Source organism: Sylvia atricapilla, chromosome Z, assembly GCF_009819655.1.
Source record: "Sylvia atricapilla isolate bSylAtr1 chromosome Z, bSylAtr1.pri, whole genome shotgun sequence".
NCBI classification, from domain to species: domain Eukaryota; kingdom Metazoa; phylum Chordata; class Aves; order Passeriformes; family Sylviidae; genus Sylvia; species Sylvia atricapilla.
Genome location: NC_089174.1, coordinates 84,258,821 through 84,272,998, shown reverse-complemented (window position 1 = coordinate 84,272,998; position 14,178 = coordinate 84,258,821). Strand labels below are relative to the sequence as shown.

Below are 14,178 nucleotides of genomic sequence, written 5' to 3'. Positions count from 1 at the left end.
CGTATTTAATTGAACATGTAGGACTGTAGAAACTCATGCCCTGTAAGACTGCAATTCTGCCCTCCTTTTAAGGCCTGAAATATGGCCATCTACAAGCAAAGAATTAAAACTAACAGCTGTTTCTTTTGGGTGTGGGAAGGATTACTGACAAATTTATCACTATTATGTTTCTTCAGCTAAAGTTGAGCAGTTGGTGAGCTTCAGCTTTATTGAACAACCAGCTGGGTTTTTTTTCAATCACTGATTCTTGTCAACCATTATTATGGTGATAATTATCATTATTTTAATAGGTTTAATGAGCTCTCAGTCTGCTCTTCCAAATATGTTTTGGTTTTAAATGTATTCAGTTATACAGCTGTTGAACTAAGCAGCAAATTATTTACAGTTTTCTCTCATTTGCTATTTATGCAAAACTTGCATCTGTCTGAGGATCTGACTGAGAAATTTTATTATACTGAATTAATTTCATTTCAGCAATGAAGTGCTCCCTATTGAATCCAGAATGTGCTAACTTATTTGCCAGACTTTGAAAATGCCAAGAGCACCTGTACTAAGGTGAAAATGTTCATTACTGGCAACCAAGTATTTTTGGGTAGTACATATCTGATCCCTCCTTACAATTTTCCCTGTTATTTTCCTTCAATGAAAGCATGGATCCTTCTAGGCAGAAGGTGATAAAACATGTCCAAAATCATATCAGACTTTTCTTCAGTGTCTAAACTACTACCCTACTCTTTAGAGAAGCCAGTGCAAGGTGTACTCTCCATCCATGTTCTCCAGGCATAAATATTCACGTTTCAAGCAGAACATTTTGAAAAATGGACCCCATTGACATATATGGAGTGTATGCTAATAAATTCAACCTGAGTATATAAACTGTGTGAATATTATATATAAACTAAATATATATTAACACATCCAAATCTGCCTTCAAGATTCTATGCCACAATATTTGAAGCTAACCCAAAAGATTAAATATGTTTTAGATGAAAAAAAGACTTCTTCTGCCGTAGTGTGGAGCTGAGAGGAGATAAAAATTTGGACTATCTTGTAAAAATAAATATGGATTTACAGAAAGCATCCAAAATCATGAGCGCAGATGTTGATGACGAGACACAAATAAAGTAGAAGCTTTTAGAAAAACAAATCTGAGTTGGTAATAATAGTCATTGAGTTTAGTCAAATCCTTTTCCATACCACTTCTACAAACACTTGTTTTCTCAGTCTCACATGTATGTAGACCCAGTGTCAAATTAAGTCCCACGATTTAACCATTAACTACATTGTCTAAGGAGATAAAGTTCTTGCCCCATGCCTTTTACAAGGGATATGTCTGCTTAAAGGGAGAGCACTATCAAGATAAAGATACTGCCATAAATATTCCTCTTCCCGTTTTGGATTACTATCACTAATAGGGCTGGAATGGGAAATAAGTAAACAATTGCTCATGAAAATGATCTGGAATGACTGAAAATGAGAAGTGGACTAGATCAGGTTTTTTCTTCCTACATCAGTATGATAGTACTAAGAAGATCACTGTCTTTTCACTTCTCCCTGGGAAATTACCTTCATCTGCTGGTAGTAGGCTTCAGGATAAAACTTCTTCTTTCCATCAACAAATGCGGGGGTTTTTTTCTCAGTGAATGCCTGGTAAACGAAAAGTTATAACTTTTGTAATTCTTCATAGACTAATCAGACCTCACTAAGGCCTGTGGAAAGACTTCCAATGACATCTGAAAGTACTTCTCATAGTTTGCCTTATTACTTGTTATGTGTTCTGTTGCCAAATGGGATGGGAACCCACCTATTCTTCAAACAAATGAAAAAAATACTTATATATTCGAACATATGTCAGCTGGTGCCAATCTTTGAAGACAAGCTTAATGAAAATCAAAGAAAGTTAGTTCATTAAAAACATGACAGATTGACACGACACAGTGAACAGATACAACAAGTAATGAACTTCCAAGGATACCTATTTATTTTTTCCCCTTCATTTGCTATTTTGGTACCATCCTAGCTTCATGTTTGAAATTCAGTCATTTAACTATTCCTTCTGGTATAAGAGCTTCCTATCCAACATAGCTGCATTAATATTGGGAGGTGTCACCAATACAAGAAACGTGTCTTCTCACAGAAAACTGTGCAGTATAAACAGTCTCCCTGCAATGTCTTAGTTTCTCCCAAATTTTCACATTTTAATTTCCATAATTTTTTGTACACTAGCTAAGAAATGTAGAAGTTCAACATATCCATTTGCCTGCACTGACTATAGTCTTTGAAATCATCTTGGATTTGTGTACACACAAATGCACACAAGTATTTGAATACACATTTGTATTCATTTGTTTCATCCTTTGTATTCATTTTTAGAGAGCAAGACACTACGAGCACTTTCACAGGAGTATAGCTACTTTGATATTCATTATAATAGAGAAAATGCCTTAAAATAGTATCAAAATTATACACATTCACTTTTCCATAACTTACAGATCATTTTTAATCTGACAATTAATGGTGTATCAATTGTCAGATAATCAGTAATCAGAAAATCAGTAATCAGATTTCAGATTTCTCCTGCTGAAAGCCTGGGGCAGTTCCACCACGCAGCCTGCCAAAGCTGGGGTACTGTTTGTAGAATCAGATGAGTTTATAGGGTTTATTGCACCATTAAAATTGATTAGTATTAAACCAGAAATAAGTTGACAGAATCTGTAGTGAAGTAGCTGCAGACATATTTCTCCTCTCTAGTGTGAGTGACCTAGTTGTCAGTTTAGTAGAATGATTTGTTGTCCTTGTTGCTTTTATGTGTGCTCTGTCTTTATTCTAGGGACACCTTGTTATCATTCTCTCTACTTTTCTCTCTCCTAACAAGGGAGGAGTGAGGGTGACAGAGCAGCATGTCTGGGTTACCCACAGATCATCTACTCTGGGGGCTTCCTGGGAATGCCTCTAGCAGTAGTTGGCCCTGTGGACCTCTCTAGTCATTTCAGGTTATGAATAAAGTAGGTTTTGAGTATAGTTTAGACTCCTGTTTTGGTTCTTTAATTTTCTTTTTCTTATCCTCCTTTCTCTTTTTTGTTTTCTTTTTCTTCCTCTTTATGAGTTTTCTTAGTTCTTCTCTTGCATGTTCTTCCCTCTTCACTTCTGTATTCCATCTGTTGTTCACTCCCTCTCTACTTCTCTATTCGGTTTGCTAAAATGATCAGCAACACAGAGACAACCTGCATAATGAAATTAATGTTAAGTCAACAGACTCTGAAGTGTTTGCTGTTTGCACAGTCACCCCAAACCACAGCTGCACACGATGTGAGCCTGTAAGGCACAGCAAATTGCCTGGTCTAAACATGTGTAAGGGGAACAAGATTTAATGTCTTCAGCTAATCACCTGCATCTCCCTAATTTGCTGGCAGTAACATGGAATTCAAAGCTGCTTTGGAATGCAAGGGAGAGGGAGCAGCTGTTGGCTGGCAGACCTCTGGGTCCACCCCCACCCCATCCCTGCCCACAGCAGGGTGGGCTCTGGCCCAACCTCTGGCCTTTCACTGCTCCACAAAAACCTGCCAAGTGTAGCTCAGAGGAAACAGAGCCTCTGGTGAGGCACAGAAGGATGAAAAACCAGGCATGTCAGCTCAGGCTAGCAGTGTAGCCAACCCAAGACACTGGCCTCGTGGAGAATACAAGAGACAGGAAGGCTTTCCAGCCTGACCTTCAGGCACCTTAAAATCTTCCTGCAAACAGATTGTAACCTGAAGTTACACTTGGGAGAAGTCCAGACTCCAGAGGGTTGGAGTCTGCACCCCCTAACAATCACATCTGGCTTCCCTCTGCTTCCTGCCCCTTGGCAATTGCACTTTTATTATTAGTCTAAATGTCCAGCGAAAGGAGACCAGCAGAGGCTTTATCTAGAGCACTCCCCTAAGAGGTTAGAGATGGGATCCAAACCCCGTGGGAGTGAAATTAATAAGTCTCCCAATAAATCTCTTGTGGCTGTTGTATTTTTCCCCAAATTTGGTGTTGTCACTGCATATTCAGTTACATGTAAATATTCTTACAGGAGTTGGTTCCCGAGAACATTTGGGCACAGGTATCCTGAGTTTTCAGACCCTACAAAAGCTCAAGGCTGACAAGAGCAGGTTGGCCATAATGATGACATTTGTAGCACATGTAGCAGAAGAGTTTCAAATGTGCAAAGTGTAACGGGTGCCAGCAACCAGGGTGGAAGTGCAATTTGATCCTTCCCTCACTTGGCATTGGAATTAATGATGGATTGGCCGGCTCAATCAGTTACTCAATTAAACAACTCTCACCCTAAGCAGCCGACTTAATTCTCTCTCTGACATCACCTCTGTTGTACTGAAATAATTATGGAATATCTGGGGTGTAGCTGAGAACAAGATTCGGGATTAGACTGCTGCGAGGTGATGACAATTAGAAAAATTTCTTCCTTTCCTTAAGTGGATACGGTGATCTCATGTCATAGGCTGGAACCAAGGATGTGTCCCAGCCTTTATAAAATATGTGGAGTTTAATCCTTGTTTATAAAAGTCGTATCACTCCATCCCTGTTTCTCTCCCCATATCTGCCACTGCCAAAATAATACATTTTTGGCACTGTAGGAATCCTATGTGTTTAATAGTTTTTCCTCTGGAAAACTATCAAATAACATCCGTGAAGCTTTAGGATTTTTCTTCTCTCCATAGAGATAAAAAGAGACAGGGTGAACAAAAAACAAATTAATAATATAAATATTAGGAAGGATTTTGTAGTAAAATAGCAATGTTCAATAGAGTGTAGAGTCCTGAGAGAACACTTTAAGTATAATCTTTCCACCTACAGCCCACAACCATTAAACACCACAAACAGAACCAAGAGGGCCTGAGCTGTTATTTTAAGAAAAATAACAGAGCTATGAAGAACATCCAAAATTAGAACGATCAAAAAAGCCTGCCCTTCCATAACCCTTGTGCTGTCCTGCTTGAGTCTTATTTTGAAAGCAAACCTTTCACTGGCATTCATGACCTTTAAAAAGGAAATACACTGAGCTTTTCTTCCTACTGTAATCCCAGGGTCCTTATCACCTATGTGGAGCCAGAGAGATGGTCTGCTCTCCTCCCATCTCTTTGTTGTCCTAAAACGCAGCTCAGGGCCACCCTGTTTGTTCAGCTTGGTTCTTCAAGCCAGCCACCTGCAGTTTATGGCACCATATAGGCATGGCATGAACCTCAAAAAAGAAAGGACCAGATAAAATGTACACACATGACTGGGAGAGGGCCAGGGAGAAGAGGATTGTATGGAAGGGATTTTGTAAAAAGTTTCCAAAACAGATTAAGCTTTAATGAAAGGCCAGGTTCTTTAAACATGGAAGAGTATTGTTAGCCCTCAGCAGGACCATTGCTTTTTGTATTTCTTTTGTGCTCAATTCCTTGTTTCGCACGATTCAAAACTCATAGTGAAACTGAAGGTTGTCAAAGCAGTGGGTACTATGTGTTTCAGTGAGACATGTTATATCCTACAAGAACTGAAAGAAGAGGATTTCACCCACAAGTGACAGAAGTGAGTATATTTTATGTGTGTATGTATGTGTGTGTGTATTTATAAAAACATATCTGCTACCAAACTCCTCTCTTGGTGTCCAGTTATTAAAAATAATTACTTTTAATAAATAAAAAATAAATAGAGTAATAAATAAAGGAAAGATAATGCTTTCCTATTCATTTAGGAAAGATGAATAAATTTTATTTCAGCTGAAGACTGAGCAGATTTCTTGCTGGAAAAGCTGCTTGCCTGTAAAGACTGATTAATCCTTATTAGCCCCTATTACTCACTTGTAATTAAGTTGGCTTAGTAATGACTTAGATATTCCCTCTGAACCTAAGTACAACACAGCAAAGGAATTAGACATATCAGTGTTGTTTCGGGACACCACTGTGTTTATTCTGTTGAGACCCAACAAGAAAAAAAAGGAATCATATCAATAAGCATTTGTTAAGGCTCTTAAGGCAAATTGCTGAGGCACTGGAAGGAACTTCTTCTGATATGTCTGCAGTGTAATTAGAGAGGTCTGCTTTTCAAACTGCCAGAGCAGAAAACCTCTGTTAAAGCTCTGAAGCTGCACTGAATATGTCCAGAAAAATTACTGTTTGCACATACATCACAATTTCATTCAAAGAAGGTTCATTTTTAAAAAATAATTTTACTTAATTGAAGAGAAATGTGTTTCCTTCTTCAGTTTCAGCACAGAATGGCATTTTTGTCTGATCATATAAGTACTTGTAAGGAGTAATTTAAGATACCTTCCTCTCTGCCTTTGACCTTCACTTGTGGTGCCAAACTTGAATCTTATCCTTGACTGAGCAAAATACACTTTCCCTCTTTGATCCTCAAAACACATCCTGCATATTGCTCTTAATGGTTTTGTTAACTTGTAGAAAGTTTTAAAATTGAGGCCAGTTGTTTGGAAAAACTACAGAAAATCTGAAATTCAAAATTAATTTATCTTGCTTCTGCAATTTTCATGAATTAGAAAACAAATTCCTCTGCTCAATATGGGTAAAAATTCTTGAGGTTAGTTATTTCAAACTGAAACATATATGAAATTCTAATTTACTAAATTCAACAAACTAGCATATTGAGTGGAAAAGACAGCTCAGACTTAGCCAAGTATCACCAGCAGATAGAATCACAGATAAACAAGCAATGATAAGAAAAAAAAAAAAAAAAAAAAAAAAAAAAAAAAAAAAAAAAAAAGAGAGAGAGAGAGAGAGACAGGAAAAGAAAGAGAAGAAAATCAACATAGTTACATAGTTTGAAACCTGAAATTCTGAACATTTCCCAAACCACTCTAGTACTATTCTTTCACCGTGAGTGTAACAAAGTCTTGCTCTGGATACTAACTCAGTTCAGATTTTCATCACAGGGTAAAGGAAACCAAAAACTCCATCAACCTCTGTGACTCTGCAGCATTACTAAGAATGACCAACTAACAATATGTAATGAAGTTTCTTGAGAAATCACCTTATCTATTAATATAACTCTCTCCAATCCCTGCCCACACCTCCACAACCCCAGCCAAATCATTCTAGGGCCTTTTCCTGGAAAAAACAAGTATCACATACAAAAACCTGGAAAAATTAATAGAAATTGTTGCGGTCTTTTAGGAGGAAAAACAGGTAAGGTTCTGGTCTGAGCATGGGAACATTACCTAGTGAATTCTGTCATGACTTACTGTCCTAACCAGATTCACTGCCTTCAAGTGAGGGACTGTTCATTGTTTTTCAGCAGGAAACAAACTACTCAAAATTCTTGTAGCAAATTATTAGGGTGAACCCTGAGTCCTGAACCCTGAGTCCTGCAGAATCCAGTGGTAGCCATTCAACTGCATTCTTTACCTGTGGATGAAGTTTAGGTGAGGTTCACTTTCTGTGAGATGTGAAAAAATCAATTAATGTGTTTGGAATCAAAGATCGGTATTTTGCATTTTCCTGGCAGAGGAAAGAGGAGTGGGTGAGCAATTTCTCTGATAAATGTGACTCCTTCTGTGACATCCTGGCAAAATGCTGCCTACAGACACAAAATTCTTGCAGAAATCTTCGTGTCTTAATATTGTGTGTGCAGCATTATCCAGGAAACCTGTTTGGTAGAGCATTCATACTGGTGTGATTCCTTACTCTATGGTTCTATAGAAAAAATATTTTCCTAGTCATTTAAAAATGGAAGGGCTTAATTTCTGTTGAACCTATGATTGTTGTCAGCTTGCTCTTCCGGGAGGTCCTCTACAGTTTTCTGTAATTCCTGGCATGGGACAATGGTTTTGGACAAATACAGGATAATCTTCACAGCTTCAGAAATCTGCACTAAGGAACTCACCCAGCATGGGCTGGTGCCTACCAGATGCTTCAAAGAAATTCTGCTGTTCCTTAGAAGCTGACAGATGCTCTAAAAACAGGTGATTCCTTCCCTTTCCACCTGCTGATACTGTTTTAATTACACATGTACTCTAAATACTTAAAAAAAAGAAAAAGCAAACTAGTAGAAAAATATTGTGCTAACTAGAAGTATGGTATGACAGATGCCCCCCTTTTAAATAATGCTCTAAAATAATTTTTATCTGGAGCTGAAGCACCAAGTTTAAATACTACATGCTTTAGAAAGCAGTTCAGAGAAACAACCAAACCTGAAATAATCATTACATTCCAACACATCCATCCTGGATACCTTTCAATTTGGTTTAAATCTTGTATATTCCATGTTGGTAACAGCACATACGCTTTCCAATTTCCACAGTTTTAGTGGCAGATGCAGCATAGAGCCCACCACACAAGCAGGAAGCCTATCACCACTGCAAAAGGGTCTAACAGTTACACTACAACCCTCAAATGGGAAGACTGAATTTATAAGTGGCTCTTTCACCCCAGGAATAACAACAAACAGATTAAAAGAAAGACTGGAAATCATCTTGTCCTTCCCAGCCAACACACTTGTGGCTCATCAGAGGGGCTGGTGTCAGAACAGAAAGGGGCAAAGACACATGCTGCTCCCCAGACCACCACAACTAGTCCAACTCCATCGTGGGAGACCAAGGTTCTTCCTTGCAGGAAATTTGGTGATGTCTGTTCCTCATCAGGCCTCCAGACACAGACTCTGTGGGTGACGCCTCCTTGCTGCATTAGCACCCCTTCCACTAGCGCATCATCAGAGAAAAGCAGCTAAAAATGTATTCTCCTCCTCAAAGCCTTGCTTTCAATTTCAAATCAATTGTACCTGTCTCGAACTCTTGGCAAAAAGTGGTGTTATCAGTGTAGGAGACTCCACATTGTCACTTTCAGTAATTAAACCAGTCTTTAGCTTTGTATTTTTCAGTTTTCTCTGAATTCTAGTGCTTCTAGGGCATATGCAGGTGAAAACTTGGGAGTTTCCAGTCTTAGTTTTTTGAAGATTGACAAGGCAAATATAGGTTTTCAGGAAGCACACTTTTTACCCTAAGATTTTTTGTTTAAATCAAATTAATTCCTGCAAAGGAGAATGTGTTAGTGTTTTAGCTTTCATGGTAGAAGAAGAAGGAAGAGAAGAGAAATTAAAAATGGGGAGGTATTTTCATCCTACATTTAATAATTAATAATGGGGGTTTTCTGCATGAAAAGCAGGAAATTAGAAATGAAAGTAAAAAAAAGCAATTATTCACATAATTTCTTCCCATAACCTGCAGAGCACCAAAATATTTCTTTTACCTCATGATTACTTAGCTTAATTACCAGTGACATTGCAATCTTTGCAGACATTAGGTATTGTTTGTTGAGAAAGAAAAGGCTGTATTTCACTTGTCAAAAGCAGAGTATATGCATAAAACCATTTGTTTTACAGAAGCAAGTAAAAAAGTTTTTACATTTGAAAGGAATTAAACCAAACTTGAGTAGGATTTTTTCACTGGATCATTAGTATTTTAGAAGTCAAGCAAGAAGGACTAGTCTCTGTCAGGTAGATATAAATAAAAATAACAATGCAATTGAACACGTTTGAATAAATGCTGAAGATTAACTTAGGCTCTTCATTGGATAAAATCTGAATATCATTTATAAAATGCCACAGCAACGGAAAGCTTCAATCTCAATCTCAGATAGCATATTTTACAAAAAAGGAATAATCCCAAATAAATTTCATGTGGTTTGTTGTTGTTGGGTTTTTTTTTTTTTTTTTTTTTCCCACAGATTGTTTCTTCTTTTCAAAGGCTTTGCATTATTTGTCACTCTATAATTATTTCTTCTCCAGTGACTTCCTTTCTTTTGGTGATATCTGAGATTGTAGGCTAATCATGGAAAACTACTGCACTTCAGAAGAAAGTAGCTCTTTGGTTTTAATAGGCAGTTTATTTTAAAAAAAATTTGGGTAATAAATTAGTCCAACAAACGAATAATTTGACAACAATCTGTAGCAGTCTCAGTACACTTTCAAGTTCTGTTTGAAGGAGCAGTTTGCTTGGATCAGTTGGAAGTGCATGAATTGGTGCTCAAAAACTGTGGATCATTTTATATCAAATAGTAAGTAAGACGTTGCCTTTCACACCACTGATTTTTGTCCTTTAACCACAGCCACAGAGAACCCCCAATTATCTTATGCAGCCTTTACGTTTTTGTTCTTATGGAGCCTTCTGCTGACACGTCCAGAAGAGCAGAGCAGTCCACTCAAAAATATTCTGCACCACTGAGTCTTTGCAATTCAAAGACTGAAAACAACCTAAGTAGCATCTGAGATCCGTACTCTTCTGTCTCAGTGTGTGGGGCTTGTCTTGGGTTGCTTCCATGACTCATCCCCTTCATGCTTACCTTGTTCTAAATCCTGTATTTCTCCCTGGCCCTACAAGAAACAGCGCCTTAAAGACACGACACTGCATTTGTCTGTGGGATGCACACCATACCTTTCAGACCACCACTATCTGCTCTGCACCTAGATGGTACTAAAACAGGGCTCTTGTTGATGCACTGTTGTGAGAATGAAAAACAATATTAAAAAAATCAGCTCTTTGAGATTCAAAGCTTCAGATTAACTCCTGATCCAAAATGTACATTAGACATGCCAAATGTTACTAGGAATGTAACTCAGCATACTGTTCTGTATCCAAAAGTCTCAATAGTTTACACCATTAAAGAAGATGGCCTTAAATATAAAAGGCAATTGACATTCGCAGAAAGAGTTCACTTAACTTCTATGCTTTTTGAATCAGACCTGTTAACTTGGGATTTCCATGGGCTACAATTTTTTCTGTAACCTCTCTGCCATTACTGGTATAGCTTAATTTCTCTATTTCGAACAAAAGCAACATTATTCTATATTTTATTTAATTATAATTGAGAACCATCAAATGGAAATAATGGCTTTAAATTTCTCTGAGCAAATACATACACTGAACTGACCATTTACTTATTTATGTTATACACATAAATATGGCTATTAGCAATAGAAACAGTAAGGTATTAAACAAAAATAACAAACTGTCTATTTATTCTTGGTTTCTTATATGAATGTTTTTTATAATTTTAAGAGTTGAATCATTAACCATTAACACAGTCTCTCACAAACATTGGGGTGAATAATTGAAAATTCATTGCACAAATACTTAATATGTGCGTAAACTAAAATTTGCTGTACTGTAGCAAATCTGTACCCAATACTCAGACTCAAATTATACCTTCTTTGCTGGAAATATCTCAGTGATGTAGGAATAACATGTCAGCCAAAAAATCATCTTCCTGATACCTCAAAAAGATGTTAGTTCTGTACAAGCTCCTGCTGTACTAAATCATTTTACAGTGCTTCTGGCAAAAAAAAATTATAAAAGTAAAAGTAAATAAACTCCAAAGGATTTCAGAGATGTGTTTTTTTAAGGAAAGTAAACCTAATAGATAAATACAAGAAGAAATTCAAAATTCAAGTCTGTTTTTTACTGTCAAATTACTAAGTTCTTACTTAAAAAAAATTATCAAATTTAAAAAGCTCTTTCTCTGTGCTTTTATTTGCGACTGGGTTTGAAACAGTATGTACTGCTTTTGTTCACCTACTATGATTTAAACAATCTTTTTCATATTTATGTATTTCACACAATGTCTCAGAGAAAGGACTGTGTATATGTAATCTAAATCAAGAATACACAAATGCTTATCTTCAGAAATAAAATCTCTACCTAAAGGCTACAGCTTGCTTTTACCTACACAGCAAACTGAACTTCTGAACCAATCAGATCAAAAACTTCAAGTGATTGCAATCCAGACTAACACCCTGCAGTTTGAACAAAATACCATCACAAACACAAAGCTTATGTAATTTTCTGTGTGGGTTTGGAAGACTCCTGTATGTCTCACTTGACGTAAGAACTGGTGTTCCAGGTGTTTGACATGTAACTGTCAAAACAGCCATCCAAATCGTGCCTTTAATTTGCATCAGTAAATAATCACACAAAAATAAACCCAGATATCCCAAGGGGAAGATGTGGCAAATGATTTTCATGGCAAGACCTGGTAGACAGGTTATTATTAGCAGATAACAAGTTGTTTTTGGTTAAGTATAACCAAACAATTAACTCGTGCCAAATGAGTAACAACATTAGGCTAAAGAGTTCAAGAAAAATATATTTCCATCTCCTTTGGAAATGGACTCCTCCCTTAGTCTGCTCCCAAAGCAAAAGGAATCTAAAACTTACCCAGAAACTGGGCCGAGTTTGTGCTAGATCATTCCTTCTTATGGAAAACCTGCAGAAAGACACCAGAGAGAGGGAGGCAGAAAGTCTTTCCCCCTAGTTGTTTCAGTGAGGGGTGGAGCAGGAGGCTGTTCCAGGGTGGAAGTGCAGCTCAGGTACCTTGGCAGGGGCAGGATTCAGCTGGAGCTGCCTGCCAGCTGTCTGCAATACCTGCCCACCATTTGAAATCTTTCAGTCTGGGCTTGGGCATTCTGCAGAGGACACTGCACTTCAGAGAGCAGCAGCTTACTTAATAGAAATACTTAATCAGAGGATGAGAAAATTCTCCCTCTGCAAAGAAATGGACACCTGTCCTTCTTGCCCCACCTCTGCATTCTGCTTCTATAAATTGTGCGTGGATTTTTCTCATGAAAATTTGAAACATACTCTTGCATTCAATCACTCATTTCACATGGCAATTCTGATCACCCTGGTGCATTTATGATCAACATGAAAAACATTATTGACAGCCACAAAAATGCAAACAAGAGATACACAATTGAGTCCATCCTATTACTGATGTGGGTGATCAGTGTTTTTATGTACTGCGCAACGTGAATTTTTCTTTTGTTTGTTTTTTTTTCCAAGTGAGATCCAGGAACCTTCTTACCACCTCTTAATGTCATTGTTCCTAGACTAATCATATACACAGATGAGTAGAGATAAACATGTGTAATCCTAAACACAATGCAGTTTGGAGGGAACAAAAACCCCCCCGTAATTCTTCTCCCAGTATAGCACAGGTTGGTGAGTTGGAGCAGACTTCAGTACTGGCAGATGATAAATTAAATACATTGATTCCAATATGACACATCTCCTCTCTATATTTCAGCAATGGCCCAGTGAATCTTGCTGAAACAGTTGGGATGAAGTTAGTGAAGCCTGTAACGAGATTCTGGTAGCAGGACTTACACATGCAAAATTCACAGCAGATTATATTATGACTATTATCAGCCTCCTTGGAAAAAACTTTCCTATCTGCATAGGTTAAACCATATGGTAATAGCACCAGTATCTAAAAACCACACTATAGGCATCTCTAGCATAATAGACCGCTTGTTAATGCATATGGTTATTATTCTTTTATCAGTTAAATGTGTATCTGATCAACGCCTTTTCTTAATACAAAAGCAGATATATATATATATTTCACTTCTAAAGAGTTAACCACAAAAGCATTTTACTTAACTTACCAGTTGTTGAAGCTGGAAGGAGTCTTGCCCTAAACACTACCTGCTCTCATGTTTGAAATATCTGTCTCTCTCTCCCGCTGTCTCCCTCCCCCTGTGCAGGATTGCAGTAAACTTAGAAAACTAGCAGGGACAATGTTTCAAATGACTTAAGAAGGAGAACAGGAACAATCATTTCGTTCTCTTTTTTTTTTTCAGATGATACAGTACCTTCAGAAAGAAGGAAGGAAGGGAGGGGGAGGAAGTCAACAACCCTTTGCTTTCCTGCAAAAAAATAAGGAACAGCAGATAGCAATCTCGTTTCTCTCAAACAAAATGTTTGGAAAAATAAATATATCCAATCCAAAAGGAATTCCTCAAGTATTATATCTGCATTATTGGCTTCATAAAACCTTCTTTACAGCTTGTTATGTGCAACTACATGAAATGAATTTCCGAAGTAGTGGATAGGAATGAGACACCCATATCTTATGCAGAACAATTAGCCGTAAGTTTCATAGATAATGAAGGCTTTTACTCTAGAGAAAGACTAACCAGAGATGTATACACAGATCTTGTTTCCATGGTGATATAGGTAAAAAAATGCCTAAAATTCCTGTTTACAGTGATCACAAGAAAATAGCACATTGGCTATTATACAATTCTGTGGTGGGGAAAAAGAAGGTGATGAAAAGTATCAGAAAAATGGCAAGGATCATAGATTGATACTGGTGGTGCAGCAATTGATCTCGAAGAATGGCATTATAGAAGGTAACTGAT

The 14,178-nt window shown here is 37.4% G+C and overlaps 1 protein-coding gene across 3 annotated transcripts in view; it reads right to left on the bottom strand.

Annotated features, from left to right (window-relative positions):
• Positions 1-13,594, bottom strand: part of ZNF366 (zinc finger protein 366) — a 36,980-nt gene extending 23,386 nt beyond the window's left edge. For 2 of the 3 annotated variants that reach the window (XM_066339752.1, XM_066339753.1), the window contains exons 1-2: positions 13,423-13,594; positions 1,567-1,647 (exon numbers count right to left, since the gene is read on the bottom strand). The gene's annotated coding sequence lies outside the window, so the exon portion shown is untranslated. The remainder of the gene's footprint in view (positions 1-1,566; positions 1,648-13,422) is intronic. The other variant, XM_066339754.1, reaches the window with a different exon arrangement.
• Between the last annotated feature and the right edge of the window lie 584 nt (positions 13,595-14,178).